Source organism: Varanus komodoensis, unplaced genomic scaffold (genome assembly GCF_004798865.1).
Source record: "Varanus komodoensis strain SLA01 unplaced genomic scaffold, ASM479886v1 scaffold26, whole genome shotgun sequence".
NCBI lineage: Eukaryota > Metazoa > Chordata > Lepidosauria > Squamata > Varanidae > Varanus > Varanus komodoensis.
Genome location: NW_025335684.1, coordinates 3402481 through 3419382, shown reverse-complemented (window position 1 = coordinate 3419382; position 16902 = coordinate 3402481). Strand labels below are relative to the sequence as shown.

The 16902-nt window shown below is 45.2% G+C and overlaps 1 protein-coding gene across 1 annotated transcript in view; it reads left to right on the top strand.

The window, feature by feature from the left end:
- Positions 1-16902, top strand: part of MAD1L1 (mitotic arrest deficient 1 like 1) — a 365974-nt gene that overhangs the window by 87781 nt on the left and 261291 nt on the right. The window lies entirely within an intron of this gene.

Sequence of the window (16902 nt, the reverse complement as noted above, 5' to 3'; positions counted from 1 at the left end):
TTGTTAGTTTTTTCTGGCATTCAGCGTTGTAAGGAAATGTTTGCCCCTCAAAATGGCTCATGTGAAGGAAAGAAAAAGAAAGAGGGAGAGAACGAACGAACGAAAGAAAGAAAGATGGCTCTGCCTTCAGAAGCATTCAAAAAAATACGCATAAGGAAATAAATGGCCAGAGATGGATAAGCAAAAAATGGCGAGTGGTAAACAAGCATTTCTATCCATTTGGAGGCCGGGCTGGTTTTCCCTTGTGGATAATCTTGCTTGGATAGAGACGTTGCAGCCCTGATTCATCTTTGCGTTCTGATGATCATGGTTTTTTATTGTTTTATTGATCATGGTGGGGAGTAATTTTGTTCATATTTTTGCCTTCCTCAACAATGCTAAGGGCTGGAAACGACTACCAAAAAGAAAAAAAAAAAGGATAGGAAAGGAAAAGCTGGTATAGTAGGCATTCATTTCATGGTCGCCATTCAAACAAATAAACAAACAGCAATTATTGTGAGACTTACAGTAAAATCACTAGACTCAATGGCTCTAATTAAGTCCCCAAGGGTCAGGAGAAGTGTTAGCATCTCTAATGACTTAATATTTAATTGCTTCAATTACTGTAGTGTTAGCAGTAAGGAGAGGTTTCTAAAAATATCTTAAATGATGAAATTGCACTTTCATGTATGTTCTTAATTTAATGTTGATTTCATGCAAATTGATATCTGGGAACCTGGGCCCAGAATGGTGGCTATTGTATAACCAAACAAGAATTTTCCACTTCAATATCTGTTCCTGTGGAAATCACCAAATTCATAAGTTCTTTAAATCAGTTTGAGAGGAAAGCTGGTCACCAGAATTCTCTTTTAAAGAGTTAAAATTATGCTTTAGCAAGAGTTTGGAAAACTCCAGAAATAGTTGCCTGGATTGTATGAAATGGAATTTATTGAGTGTTGGCTAACTCTGTGTGGCTTCTCTCAGCAATGTGCAACTTTGTCAGGTCTTTTAAGAAGCAAATTTCTAAAAATTGAGTTTCAGCAAAAATGCGGTCGAAATACAGTAGAATTTTTTGGGAGGGGGTATGTTGGCATATTTTTAAATATGTTACTGTGACTTTTCCAACTGTTCGTTTCCTGTCTGTGGAGAAGGGAGAGAAGCCGAGGTATCGCTCAGACTGAACCTCGTGCATGGAGTGGGAAATGAAACACCTTTCAGTGTTCTGCTTGGGGCAGACAGACTAAAAAATGTTTAAGGCTTGGAATTTTGTAGAGCATCAGGTGTGACTCCGCTCTTGTGGTCCCCTGGATGCCTGAGGTGACTGGTGGGGGCCGTGATGGATGGCGTGGCATGTTCGTTATAGAGTCAAGTGGGGCAAGGGTTGGATGTATTAATGAGGAATGTAGGTGTAGAAGCGGATTGCGTGGAGAAGGGGTGATGCTGTCAATGTAGCATTGGGTGAACGCGGGGCTTTTTTTGTCATAGAACGCACCGGAATGGCGTTCCGGCACCTTTTTTGGACGGATTTTTCCAAGTGATTGTGAATCGCCCTGTTGGGCGTAGCAGGTCGGCGGCAAAAATCATTACCATAGTGCCTGTGGGCTGCTTGTGTGTCGGCGCTGATTGTGAGGGCGCTGCTCGGCTCGGGACGCTGCTCGGCTTGGGATCGGTCGTGTGGTCGCGCGCTGAGTGCTTCCTGCCGGCGGCGACCATTATGTTTGTGTGTGTGTAGAGTGACTGGCTACGTGCAAAAGGTAAATAAGTCCTTTATTTCAAAAAAAGTTGGTGAATCGAAAACCTTTTTTAGTGTAAAATGTGACCCCAAGCCGTGAGTCCGGCATCTTTTTTTCTTTTTAAACAAAAAAAGCACTGGGTGAATGAATATCTCTGCTGGGGGAATTAGGTTGTAGGTCTGTCTAAAAGACAGAATTATGGCTTCAACTATAAGTGATGCATTTTTTCCTAATTAATTGGGTAGTAGCTCTAAATAATCTTACATTATGTTTCAATAAGTTAAAGAAATCACAGTTGGCAGGTAGCATCTTGGAAGAGGCATTCTTTCTTCTGTGGAAATGGGAGACGGAGTTAATCTAAAAATAAAGATCACAGGTTGTTTTTCTACCCAAGGGTTGTTCATTCATATTCAGTGTATGAAAGTTTAATAGTCAGCCAACTATGATATTGAGTGGATGGCATCAAGTTTAAATTGGAGGGGGGGTGCCAGTCCACTTGAAGGGGGGGGGGCTCAAAATGAAAAAGGTGCCGGGCACCAATAAAATCTATCGTTTGGGCAGAAATAGTGAGTTTGAATAGAAGGCTGAAATCCCCACTTCTGCATTAAACCTCAGGCGAGTCAGTCAGGAAGTCATAACCTCGTCCAATTTGCCTTACAGGGTACTGGAAAAATGAGGATCTGAGGGATTTTAAGGCGAGGCTGGAAGCAAAAGGACCCTGGCACATATTCCAAGAGTAATGAACTCGCTACCTATATTTTCCTCTCAGGTGTTGTATCAATATCTACTTAGATTGATTTATGAAAAAGAAAGAAGACACAAGCTGAGCCAATCCAAAGTAAACATATCATCTCAATTTTCCTTCCGTGGGGTTCTAGGTTGTGACTGTCAATTGCTGCAGTTCAGGGAAACCTTTTTCCACATGATCTGCTTTGCTCAGCAGCCCCTGGGTGTTTGCTGTGTGGTCTCACACCTTGCCGGCTACCTGGGGCATCCCCAGATGCAGCTGCCAAAAGGGCAAATGATATTTTGGATGCATAAATAGAAGTATTCCTTCCAAATCACGAGAAGTAGTAGTTCCCCTGTACTCCTCACTCATCTGGAATACTCCGGCCAGTTCTGGGCACCAAGATTTAAGAAAAATGCAGGAAAATTAGAAAGGGTCTGATGGAGGGGAGCAAAAATGATGGAGGGTTTGGAAACTCTGCCCTGTGAGGAGAGACTGAGGGAACTGGGCATGTTCAGCCTTGAGAAGAGAAGACTGAGGGGGGACATGATACCCCTCTAAAAGTATCTCAAAGGCTATCACAAAGAGGAAGGTCAAGATCTCTTCTTGCTAATGCCAGGCATGGAATAATCAGCTCAAGCTGTGACAACCCAGGTTCAGGCTGGACATCAGGAAAAGCTTCCTCACAGTTAGAGCAATACAACAGTGGGACCAGCTGCCCAGAGAGGTGGTGGGCTCTCCCACGCTGGAGGCATTCAAGGAGAAACTGGGCAGCCACCTGAGTGGGATGGTGTGACATGGTGTCCTGCAACAGCAGGGGGGTGGACTGGATGGCCTTCATGGCCCCTTCCAACTCTACTATTTTATGATTAAACCCAACACATTCCTTCTAAGGTACCATGATCAAGATAGTATGGTGTAGGAACCCTTTTGATGAAGATTCAAATCCACCAGTTTCAACCCCAGCAGTTGCTTCTTGGTGGCGTATCCCTCCACCGCCAAGGCTTCACCTTCAATTTAAATAAGGAAACGATAGAGTTGCGCACTCTTTGTATTTCCCTTCCTGACTTTTACATTTTAAGGCAACAGTCTGTGATCTGTTATAGAATTGCTGCTTCCCAGACTTCAGGATCCTGGATTTAAGTTAACTCCTGGACGCAAGTAGATGTTTGCATACTGGGTTTGTTTCGTATCTTTCCATGCTGTGTAAGCAGAGAATGCTTATATCATTTTTGTACAGGAACTAGTCCTGCCTTTTTTAAAGGTCAGTCCTATCTCAGTCAGTTCTTAAAGTTCAGGAGGAAATAAACTGCTTAGAGTTGGCATTTTTCAAGTCAAGTGTCAACTTTCTGAACCTCCAAGCCCAGGAACACAGAAGAAGGAAGAAAGAGAGATTAATAGCGAAGCTGCGTGGCTGATAAACTCGGTGACTGGTGTGCAGAAGCGCTTCCTTCTTTTGGGAGTTGCTTTTATGGAAGAGGAACATGAAGGCTTCCCTTTCCAAGGTTCTTGGATGTGTTTCCCTGCTCGTTAGGCCACTGGTGAGGAGATTCGCCAGTGCTGGTGAAGTAGGGAAAGCTTATTTATTTATTAAAACATTTTTATGCTGCCCCATTCGCCGAAGTTTACGACAGTTACAACACAAAAGTCCCTTTAACCACATTGCGTTTTGCTATCAGGTCGAAAATCAATCTCTCTCTCTCTCTCTCTCTCTCACACACACACACACACACACACACACACAAACACACACACACACACACACACACACACACACACCACTTAGGAAGCCATTAGAATGGTAAAACCTCCAAGCTGGGCTTGGAAGCAAACCACATTGACTTCTCTTTCCTATGAGGGGCACAGCGAGGTCGATAAGGAAATAAACACGCAGAATGGGCTTTATTAATCAGGTGCATCGGAGGCACCAGGGAAGATTACAGTGGAACACAGGCCCCAATCGAAGGCAGCGCCGAGCTTAAGCTGTCTGCTGCCGTCTGCCGAAGTGTTCGTATCGATTGCAGGAGAGGCAGGGTGCAGCCATATCGGACCTGCTAATTGGGATGTCGGGTTACCTTGGGGAGAGGCAGAAACAGTTCTCTTGTACCACACTTTCTCCGTTTAGCCTGCCTTCCCCGCTTCCATGGCAAGCACACCACTGTGGTGCTCCATGCGCAGACACGACCTGAGATTCCACTCTCATCTGCCCTGTCTCCTGGCTTCATGGCGATCCTGTTGTGGTGTGTGTGTGTGCGCAGTTGCGTCCCTTGAACCTATTTTTCCATCGAGCCGATAAAGATTCCATTTTAAAGATGCTAGGTGCAGCAACTTCACGGTTATAAATCTGTCGAAAAGATTACTTCCCCTCCGTGCAAGTCGTTTTGTACGGCCAAGAATATTACGTGCACATTTGTAAATAGATGTTAGGTCTGCTATTCCATGGCAGGAAGAATCGCCTGCAGTTAATTTAACAGGGACATTTTGATAAAGTGGAAACCTGCCCCTCTTCCCCTTTTCAGACCACCTATATCTGACGAGTGCCTAATACTTATGTGGAATTTTGCCCTTCTGAACTGTGGGCTAAATATTTGGGGCTTATTTGCAAAGGTAATGAGGAAGCCACTTAGGTTTTCAAATTGTGCAAAACTGGCTTGAATTTTCTATTTCAGTATGCTGTATTAATATTGTTTATTTCCCATGTTTACATAGTTCCCGCAAAGAAAGGTTATGGGTGCTGCTTAAACTAAAAGAACATTGATACATAAAAGATAAACTCGCAGTAGGAAATAAAACAAAACTGTAATATTCTTTATGTGCCATCAGAATTTGTGTGTAATTGTTCCTTTGCTTCTCAGTGAGCTTTTTGGTCAAAAGCTGTTCTTAATTTGCAGTGGCAATATTTTTGTGAAGTAATTGTAGTTCACCAGTTAACGATCCATTTAAGACTAACTTTTCATGCCCAGTCTTTGTTGGGTGCTGCACCTAATCTGTACCAAGGTACAATTGTTTCGAAGTATATTTATGTACAGTCCTTTTCAGCCTCATCATACCCCCTTAGGACACTTAATGGACATTTAAAATATAAATATGGATGCAACTTGCTTAAAATGCACTGAAGGTGCAATTCTTTGCAGTCTTAAATGGGAAAAAAATCTTACTGTTCCAAGCTGGGGTATGCCTGGAGCTGTAGGATTGTTTTCTGTTGAAATGTACGTAGGATTGTTCCTCCAGTGGAAGAGGGAGGAGATTTGCTGCTCTTTATTCATGGAGCAAAACTACTGCTCGCTGACGTGCAGTCACAAATGTAGTAACTAATAAAGCATCCAGTTGGGCCCAGAGACTGGGAACAGTCCTGACCGAGAGTCCATTTGGTTTGGCCAAGGTGGGTGATGCTCAGAAACGATCGCAGCCCCCCGCATGCTATCTGGACATTGGCACACAGCATAAACAAGTCAGACCTGCCTGGTGTAGGAAGAAGAATCTCTGTCTTCTTCTCTGTCAGGAAGAAGACTCTCTGTCAGATATTAATAACATCTCTGTTATTAATATTTGTTCGGGTCCTTCCAACTGTGCTTAATGCATTCGGTTTTTGGTTTAATGCATCTTATCAGTGAACGTAAAGAGATCCTTGTTTAGACTAGACCGAGGTCCATTTATTCCAGTGATGTGGGGCACCACATGTTTCATTCCGGAACTTCAGTAGTAAAAGTGAATGCATGCCATTGGAAATTCTGTATTCAGGAAGCCTGGCATTTCAGAGTGGTCAGTAATGCTACTATCCATAACAAGCATTTGAGGAAATGCATACATCCCGCTGGAATAGGCAGATGTCTCAGAGTGAAATGAACACTGGCTGCAGAGAACCTGGATATGGACTGTTGTAGTCACACGCAAATCAAAATAATAATAAACTCAAAAGTGCCCCAAAATCTCATAGTGGGAGAGAGTTGAACTTTGCTGAAGCAGACATGGAGTTTTCACCACATTGTGCCCATTTCATTTCCCTACATCTTTTCTACCTTACATTTAATCAATCTAAGGGAGGTATATCTTATTATCTACACATTTTTGCAACGGCAATGCATAATATGGAATAATATAGGAATTTAGTGCATCTGGTAAGATGGAACAACAGCAGAATAGCTTGTTCTGTTTTCATAGCAGAGGTCCTTCTAGAACCCACATCCTATTTGATTCCATCCATTCACTGGAATCCTCAGAATAACTGAAAGATAAAGCAGCTTTGTCTAGAGGAAACAATAGGATAGCCCTGATCTTACAGCATTGTTGAACTTAAGCAAAAGTGAACCAATTAGTGCCAGGATGAGAGGCCATTGATGGCCCATTTAAGCTGCACTGAAGTTTCTGAGAGAAGAATGGAATTAAAGCCATTATTTTTCGGAGTCTCTGATTTCTTTGATATATTCCCTGACAGATGATGTGTTATATTGTTCACCGAACAATAAGAAATATAGATGCTGCCGCGGTAATATTACTGGTCTCTGGTTTTTATGGGCAAGGACTTTAACAACCGATCATAAATGTTGCATGTCTTTGTAGCCACCCCGGTAAAGAGCTGAAGCGCAACTAGGGGAGAGTAATCCCACATTCATTTATTGAGTATTACAAGTTAGGTAAGTGAGTCCTTGAAGGAAACAGGACTTCTTTTTCATGAAAGAAGTTGGGCTTAGGTTTATAGAAATACAGGCTGTCTCAGAATGAATGCTTGTAGTTAAAACGGGCTTTCTTTGTGGAGATGTTGAGCCCTTTAAAAGAGGAGCAGTGATTGAAATTAGCAGACGGCTTTGTCCTCCTTTTTCATTGCCTTCCCCCAAATTGTAAACTCCCCATTTCTTTATTCTCTGAGTGTAAACTGCTGCGATTTGAACACATGTGCCAGAGAAATAAAATGGTGGAAAGAAGGCGCGTGAGTCCTTTCAGCTCTGTGAGTGTGTTCGGCCGCCCTGATTTGCCATATGGTTGGTTGGTTGGTTGGTTTATTTATTTATTTAGAATCTTTTTATCCCATCCTATAGCAAGTGTCTCTGGGTGGCTTGCAATGTAATAAATAGACAATAAACACAGCAATCAATAACATGATAAATATGACTGAGGGTGTGAATAAAACCCAATTAAAAAATTTAAACTGTAAAATGCTGGGTAAATAAAAAGGTTTTAACCTGGTGCCGAAAAGCATATAAAGTCAGCGCCAGGCAAATCTCTCTGGAGAGCGCATTCCACAGTCGGGGCGCCGCTGCAGAGAAGGTTATATATGAACATACCAGCTTTCCTCCAAGATTTCCTGTCTCCAGGTTTACTCTCCTGATAATATTGTAAGGCAGGTTAGGTTGGGACACCGTGACTTGTCCAAGGTCACCGTGTGGTTTCAGAATCTACCCCTTCCCAGTCGTATTCAGACACAAACCTCTATGCAACGCTGGCTTTTGTTCAGAAGACGCATCTTCCTGTTTTGTAGATCTTGCTGACTTGGTTGTACAAATGAATGACTGGCTGTGAAATGAGTTACTCTCTGAGATTTAGATTTTGCCTGGTTGATTCCACACTGCACACAGCCCAAATTGATGGCTCCTTTCCAGCCGTGTGTGTATATTCCAATTTTGCCTGCTTATTTTTTCTTGCCTGTTTCCACAGCGACTATTATTGGTGAGGAACCAGCTAACAAACTCCAAGGTCTGTGTAAGCACCCAGAGTAAATATCCAGAAATTAAAGGCAGGCAGGCGTTTGCCGAGTCGAAACACTAACATTTTATTCAGATCATTGAAGAGGCCTCGGAGAGATTGATTTTCCCTACCCTTAATTCTCTGTCAGAAAATTCCACTTGCTAAGGAATTGCAGTTGTGAAATAAAAACAGATCAGAAGAATTGTGAGTGACCGGCTGCGTGTGACGGTTATTTCCTGTGGGAGGACAGTAATATGCATTCAGAATGAAGTCTGATTCGAAAAGGTCAGTGTAGGCATTCCTGGGGAGCATTCATGAAGCAGTAATGAATCACAAATCTGTAAGGGGCCTTTGTCACCGAAGTGCTGCGCTGGTTTGCAGGCTTTTAAAAAAAACCTAGTTTTTCTCCCTATTTCTTATTGTATTGAAATAAGCTGTTGTCCCTTCTGACAAGAGATTGGAACTGGCTTGCCCAATGATAGGCCCGTGCCAAGAGGTGTCTTCTGCATTTTAATGTGCACCGCAATGCAAGATTGTTTTCTGAGTATTCAGCCGGAGACTGCGCACCCATCCCTTCCCCTCCGGCGGAAATGCAGGCTTGGATTCTCTGATGGAGCCACGAGATGTCTTAGCTGCTCTTGCCCCTGCTGTCCCAAGGCTTCCCTTTGGCTCCATGGCTTGGGGTCCCATGCCTGGCTGCTGCTGTTGGGCTGAAAAGAGGTGGCTAGGTAGGAGGAAGGTGTGTTCCCAGGTGCACTTCTGAACACACGCACGGCAAAAGGCCTCCAGTACCTTCTGTGCATACTTAGCTCTGGACACCTACACCCCCCATCGTGATGGAGGCTCTCTACGTATGCCCTGAGGGCTGTGAGGATGGGACAGCGCATGGCCATCAGGGCCTTTCCCATCGGTCCTCATCTTGCGCCCAGGCGAGTGGTAGCTGAGTTAGAGCTGCAGGTTGCACTGTCGCACTGCCGTCCTCCCAGGTGGTGGTCCAGGGTAGCCGCAGGTGCGCCTCCAGCTTAAGCAGGAATGAGCCGCCCGTTGCTGTGGCTCTCATCTGCAGAAGCGCCTGCTAATTTTAATTCCCTTCTGATGCAGCCTCTCTCAGGAAGCTTCTTCACCAAGGTGTCCCTTGGCACCTGGCAGGACTGGTGGCCCGGAGGTCACGGGGCGCTTGCTTTGTAGAAGGTGGCGGCTGTGGTGCTTCAGCCCTGCCATCCCTCCACGTTGACCATCCTGGGCTGGATTGACCGATCGTGCAAGGCAGCTTTCTTTGGCTCTGCATGGGCTGGCCAGCGAGCTGTGCTACAGGGGCTCGGGAAGGCTTCCAGTGCTCGGCAGAGTTTGTTGTGCTTGGTAGGCACGGTCCACAGAAGTCTGGAGATGCAGGGGCTGCTGATGGGCTATTCTAGGGAGAACAAGGATGGAGGAGCTGCCCAGTCCAATACGGAGCACATAATCCAGAAGGAAAGGGCCATGGGGCTTTACACGCAGGGAGACCGAATATGGAGCCACATCCAGAGTCTGAGGAAGCAGCAGCTTGGGGTTCCGTTGGCGGATAAGCGGAAGCAAGCGACTCCTCTCTCTCCAGGCCCTGGCCATGCCTTCCAAGAGCCATAGCCCGTTAGCTGGGGACTTGCCGATCCACACCTGGTTTCAAGAGGCACAGATTGTCAGCACTGTTTATTTCGGAGCTGTTCCCAATACGACGTGGAGCGCTCTGTCTCTGGATGCGACTGTGCTTTGCTCCGACAGGTGACGGCAGCTTGGAGGGAGTTGCACCCCTCTGTGTTGTGCCCAGGCATCAAAACCATTCCAGAAATAAGCAATAGTATGATTACAGGTTGAGAATTGATGGGGCAAATTGGATTATTCATTATGGTTCAGATTGAGTTGAAATTGTAGAGGGCAATTTCTCTCACTTCAAGGTCAGATGAGAATATTTACCATTCGCTTTCTGTTTATCTGTGGATGCAAATTGAATTTGGTGATTCAAATTGATGAAATGTTAGAAATATAAAACTCATCAGACGCGACACGGAGAGAAATTACTGGGTAGAAATGTCTGGTGGCTTCTCCACTCCATGTCCTGGCCTCTCCTTTGATTAGTAATTATTTCAATCTCTGTTCTTTCTTTCTTTCTTCATTCTCAGTTTTGTTTCAGTTGTTTTGATTTTGGTTTTTCAAAGAAAAAAGTGTAATGACACTCCAAAGCATTTAGAATCGGAATTAGATGGTTGAAATAGCCAACTGCAAGCAGACAGCTGAGGCTGCAGGGTGGTGGTGGTGGGGGGGATGAGTCTATTTCCTTGCTTCAGTTTCTTTATTTTTATTATAGTTTATTTCCCTTCACCTACATCTTTGATCTGCCATAGGATAGCAGGCTGGCTCATAGGACCTCCCCTGCTCCCCCCAAAAAGGAGAACAACCACACCTGATGCTTGCCAATTGCAAAAATGGCTCACGCTTATCAGCAGAACATGAACGAAATCCCGGGGAGGTTGTTCCTGGGAGGGAACACAACTCTGTGGCAGAGAATGCTTTGTGTTCACAAGGTCTCTGGTTCAGCCCTTAGCAACTCCATCAAAGGTCTGGGTAGCAGGTGTTGGGAAAGACCTCTTGCCCAAGATCTGGCAGCCTCCGAAACGCGTACCGGCTGAGATGGACAAATAGTCTGTTCCGATAAAAGGTCAATGCCTGTGTTTGTCACAGAGATAGATAAATGCATAAAACAGCAAGCACTTAATTCTTCACAAATTGTTTGGTAGCACAGAATGAAAACTATAAAATTTGTTACCGAGAGGCATCTAGCAAGTTAATGATCCTGTTGGCTGTACAGTGCTGTTCATTTCCGAGAGTTTATTCTAAATTGGATTTACCTCTTCCCTCCTGCAGCAAATGGAGTTGGCTCCACCTTCAGGGAGGTTCACGCTGCTTCTGGGCTAGAGGGCAGGGACACCAGATGTAACTTAACTGGTTTGCTTGCTCAATCTGGCATTGAACCACTGGGCTAATTGATACCCCTCCACTGTGAGCCCCTGTTCCACCGTGACCTTGTTCTCACCAGCTGTTTGGCTTACCTTGCAGCTCATTGACCTCAGCAATTCAGCTGAGCATTTTGACCCTGCCTCTTCTTCCGCTTCTCATTCAGAGCCTGAATCATCCACCTAAGAGGGTTTTGGGAGAAGCAGCCCCGATCCCTACATGGTCTTTTGCAAGCCATAAAGATTGGCAAAGAAGCTAGCTTTGTCAAGATACTGAATTTCTATGAATTTACTTCTCAGCATAATATTAAATTCTGCTTTTGACCAAGTCATCATCCCTACATACTTACAGTCTTTGTAACAGTCTGGAATAAAATGAATTCAAGCCATGATATTAATGGTTACGCACACCTTTTGGGAGAAAACTAAATTGGTCTGAGGTTCAAGGCCACTTCATCTGTTCGGGTATGTTTGAGGCATGAAATACGGCTTTGTTTGGCTCTCTGTTTCCATGGGAATGGTTATCCCTGTAGAAATAATTTTGACATCGTAGTCTAAGAAGGTGGAAAGTTCTTTTACGTAAATAGCTTTTAGTAGATCATTACATAGCAATTGGGGTCAAGAAGGCATTCTGTTTGCTGGAATACATAGAGTTTTTGTGTCAGTTTGGTTTTAATTCCTGCCTTTTCTCTGACATTCAAGCTCGTTTTAAAGATATCGGACTTGAGTTGCTAGGCACTGCCGTTTGGGTGGGTGGGGAACCAGACAGTGTTTTGGCTTGAGTTTTGTCAGGTTTTTTTGCTTAAAGGAAATTACTTTCACTGAGGCGACTGGTTTGTGCCCCTCTGCACTCATTTACCATGATTCCTCCATCATTACGCTGCCAGGAACCCCTGCATTGCACCAGTATTTATTTCCTGTGTGTAAGACTGAACCGTATGTGCTTCATTCACATAAAAACTAGGAGACAACTGTTTGGATTGCCCCATGCACAGCAGCTGTCCTTAGCTCCTTTCATCCGTGAGCCGGATGAAAATGTGACGCAGAGGCGCATGCTTGGCAGATGGATAAAGTGTCCTGGAAGAGTACCAGTTGGAAGGGGCCAGAAAGAAAGGTCCAATCCACTGCTTAGTGTAGGAAAGCAGGTCAAACCATCCCTCTCCGGCTGTCCACTTGCGGTCCGGCTTCCCCGTGGCACAATGCCTCTAGAGGCTTAGAACCTGAACAAGTGTTTCAAGCCAGTTTGGAGAAGGATGGTGTGATGTGGTGTCCTGCAACAGCCGGGGATGGGACCCAATGGCCTTCTTGGCCCCTTGCGACCCTAATATTCTAGGATTCTAGGATCTCCTCCATAGAATCACAGAATAGTAGAGTTGGAAGAGGCCATGAAGGCCATCGAGTCCAACCCCCGGCTGTTGCAGGACACCATGTCACACCATCCCACTCAGAGGGCTGCCCAGTTTCTCCTCGAATGCCTCCAGTGTGGGAGAGCCCACCGCCTCTCCAGGCAGTTGGTTCCATCGCCATATTGCTCTGACAGTGAGGAAGCTTTTCCCGACGTCCAGCCCAAATCTGGGTTGTCACAACTTGACTTGATTATTTCCTGTCCTACATTCTGGCATCAGCAAGAAGAGATCTGGACCTTCCTCTTTGTGACAGCCTCTGAGGTCCTTATCGAGGGATATCCCGTACCCCCTCAGTCTCCTCTTCTCAAGGCTGAACATGCCCAGTTCTCTCAGAGAACATGGCCAGTTCAGCAGCGTAGCAAAGTTGATGTGAATACGTTGAGCAATCAGAGCATCCAGGATACTGTTTTTTGTGCCCGACACTAGCTGAGCAAATCCAGCGTTCATCACTACATGTTTGGGACGGATGGACGAATGCAGTGCAACATCAAGAACTCCTTCTTCAGAGCAGTTTAGAGACGCAGCCCTGCTTGTTGGAAGATAAGTTGGGATAAAGGAGGGTAAAATTCAGCACTGCAAGGTTAGAGAAGGTTATCCAGCCCAGCATGAGCCGCTGTCAGGGTGAAATTCTCCTCACACAGCATTTCTAACAGGCCAGTCCACCACCTGGCACATTTGGCACCACTCACTTTCAGGGAATAAAAGACTCCCTGTGCTTCTCCTGCCCTTTCCTTGCTATCGTTTTGTTGGCAATCCACTGTGCCGTGATAGAAAGAAGTCAGTGGAGAACAGAGGTCTTGTACGGTGCTGTAGGCATGCCTAAAATCTTTAAAAGCTCCCACAGATTTTTTTCCCCAGTATCAGCCCGAAAAGTGTTGGGCTTGATGTTTAGCCTTGTGTTTACTAGAGATAGAAACACAGGAACTGAACAAGTCAGAAGGGGTTCCCCGGGCCATCTAGTCTGACCCCAGGGTTCAGCCAGCTTTGCTTATGACATGCCTACCATGTGCATGTCCAGCCTGTCCTTGAACACCCTCACCAATGGGGCTTCAACCACCTCCCAAGGAAGCCCATTCCATACCTTTGGGGTCCTGTCAGGAAGTACTTCCTGGCATCCCAGTTGAACCTTGGTTCCTTGAGCTTGGCAGGATGTCCCTTCCTTTTGGATCAGTCCTTTAAAAGCTCGCCGAGAGAACCAAAGCAAATTTTGTAGTTGCTTCAGGTAAATGGAAGGTAAAGAATTACAGCATCACTGTCCCAGACCATCCTCAGCTTAGCTGTTCCCCCAAGACTTCGGTACAGTGCCCATGTGCCTGCTCATTTCCCTTCTGACATGCTGTGCATTAAAGCCAGAGAAATGTCTGACCTGGACTTGGAAGATGTGCTGCTTTCATGGAACATCTGTCCTTTGTTCCGGAGAAAAGTTTATACTCCCATCGGAACGCTTGCGCTTTCCCTCCCAGCCCAACATGTACGATCCACGATTTAGGAAGAAAGCAAGCAGAAACCTGCAGTGTAAGCTTTTTGAACGCTGTCTGTTTTTCTAAAGCTGCCTTTCCCTTTGTTAACCTCTTATCTGATTCTTGCACACCCTTTCATGCAGCTGTGTGAGGTAAGGATACTCCAAGGCCGTGGTATATCGCATTTTCAGTGCTGTCGAATATGCTATTTGTACAAAGAGTTGTCTCCGGGCAAGTGCTGACATGGACAGTGTAGCATCTATGGGTCGGAACCATATGTGCTTTCCGAATATTGGTATTGGTTGCTACATCTGTCACCGACCCAGTGCTGTTATAGGGTTAGGATTAGGGTTCCGGTTCCGGTTCCAGTTCCTCTCTAGCCCACCACAGCCCTCCCCAGTTTTGCCTTTGCTGTGGTTTGGATGGCCAGTGGCAGTCTCTTTCTCAATTGCTAGCAACTTTTGGTTTTGATCCGTTTCCCCGCATTCCTGGCATCCATTCTGCCATGTTAAGGCCACGTCTTTGATCAAAGTCTCTTTCCATCTGTTGACTCTGGCATCCATGCTTTTGCACCAGATTTTTCCTTGTCCCTGTGTAACTTTGAGCGTCTCGCTTGGTGCTTTTTCCATGCTTCTCTGCTCAAGATGGCTGACCCCAGAGCAGCCTTGTTAGTCTTTGTTATCCATAATGCCCATTGCCGTATCTGTAGGATTCTGGAAAATTCTAATGGCACATTCTGTATATTTTGCGTGTTTGTGGTGAGGGAGAGAACTTGTACTCCCCTTTGTAATTTTCATTTTTTAGGGAAACTGTTAAAATGCAATCTTATCACTTCAGAAATCGTCGTGTACTTCACTGCCCTTGGAAAGTTTTGTGCAAGTTTTCTTTTTAGTCATTAGGATTATATGAAAGTGCCCTCAAGGCAGGAAGAGCACTGCTTTAAAAGGCGATTCAGAGCCACTTGCAACACAAAGATTCTGCCATTTCATTCAAAAGACGTGGGGCAGTGGGGAACCTCAATAGACTGGTAAACAAAAGTCGCTTTTCCTATTTTAAGGGCAAGAATATATACTTTGAACTTGCAAAGATTTCTGAAAATGCCAACATGCTCCTGGTTCAAGTTGGCCATTAGATGTGGCGTTTAATTTTTTATGAGTGTTGAAACAAATGAAAGGCTTGGTCACTCTGATTCCTTGGCCACAGCAAAGTCAGAGGTTTATGTAGCAAGCGCTGCAGGACGTGTTCTGTTTTTGGGCAGAGATGCAGTGGGTCGAATTGCTAGAACTAACCGGAACACCTGCTGCATCTCTTGCCTTCCTTTCAGCACGGAGACGTTTTTGTTCCACAAAGGCCTCTGGCTTTTGGGCAGCATGAAAATGAAATAAGTAAACGAATGCGGACAGCAAAGGTTGGCAACGTGTAACCATCCAGATGTTTTGATTTATAACTTCCAGCAGCTTGTAGCCAGCATAACCAATGGGGTGGGAGCCTGGGAGTTCGAAGCTAATTCATCACAAGCGGCCCACTCTGGTGTCCTGCCCTGAGATGGATCGCCGCGACGCAAAGGAGTGTGATGGGGTGAGAGTTGATGGGAAGAGTGGCAAAAGAACGAGCTCGCACCATTTTTCTTCCAGTCAGGGTTGTGATGTACTACCGAGGAGCAATGCCAAGGATTGGAGGGGTGGAAGCAGCCAAAATGTAATTGTATTGTGCAGGCACTTTCTGAACTGAAAAGTGGGATCGATGCCCAATATTATTTATTTATTTAAAGTTTTTATATGTGTCCCCTTGCTGCATAGCCTCGGGACAGCTTATTAAAATAAATAAATACAAAATAATAACAATTGCAATTAAAACCTGGAAACACACTGGCTGCACAGATAAAAATCTATAAATATTAAACATTATTAAAATACTGTTTGAATAAAAAGGTCTTGGCCTGGCGCCAAAAAACAAATAACAATGGTGCCAGGCGGACCTCTCTGGGGAGCGCATTCCATAAGTGGGGCGCCACCGCAGAGAAGGCCCTCCTCCGGGTACTTTGCTTCCTGATGTCTTTCACTGAGGGCTCCTGGAGGAGGGCCTCTGCTGCCGATCTCAAGGGGCGGGAGGGCAAATATGGCCGCAGGTGTTCCTTTAGGTATCCAGGTCCCAAGCCGTTAAGGGTTTAACCATCCTGTTCCTACGGGTGTACTAAGCCATCCTTCCCGTAGGCACTGGGGACCACGACTCCCGTACACCTGACCGTGGATTGCGCTGCCTGAGTCTGGTTGGAGTCAAGGCCCAAGAACCGAGGGAAGGCTCCACCACGTGGTGGGAAATCGCTCCTTCACAGGGAGAGGGGATGCCTCCTCATGCCTTTCCCACTTTAGACTGTCTGTACATTGTTGGTGATATTGGACATTTGGAGTTGCTTTTTCTGGTTGTCCATAACCGTTAAATCGATAATAAAAGCACAAAACTCACAAAAATAGAAGGAGAGGGCCAAGGGGCAGGGGCTGAAGCTCATTGTATGTCAAGTCTGACCAGTTCAGTATCTTCATAGAAGGTGTTCCTACTGCCAATTAGAATGAAGGTTCACTGCAAATACAATCTCATTGTTAGCTCTGTGTGCTCCCCCTTGAATTCTGTCATCTACAGCTGATTTATCCAAGAATGACCATGCATAAAATTGGGTTCTTTCGTCTGTGGCAGCTGAGAAGGCCCTTATTTCCCCTCTCGGAAAGTCTGTATTATTGAAATCCTGGCACTCATAATAGTTTAACAGAAGATGTACATGCCATTCTATGGCAAAGGTTTCATTCTCTGTGTAACTAATTAATTAAAACAGAAAACGGTACAGGGGCATAGTGATGTTCCAGTTATTAAATTAGCCATTTTTCACAGCAGATTTATAGTCTTCGTGATTAACTTTCCCACCTGAATATG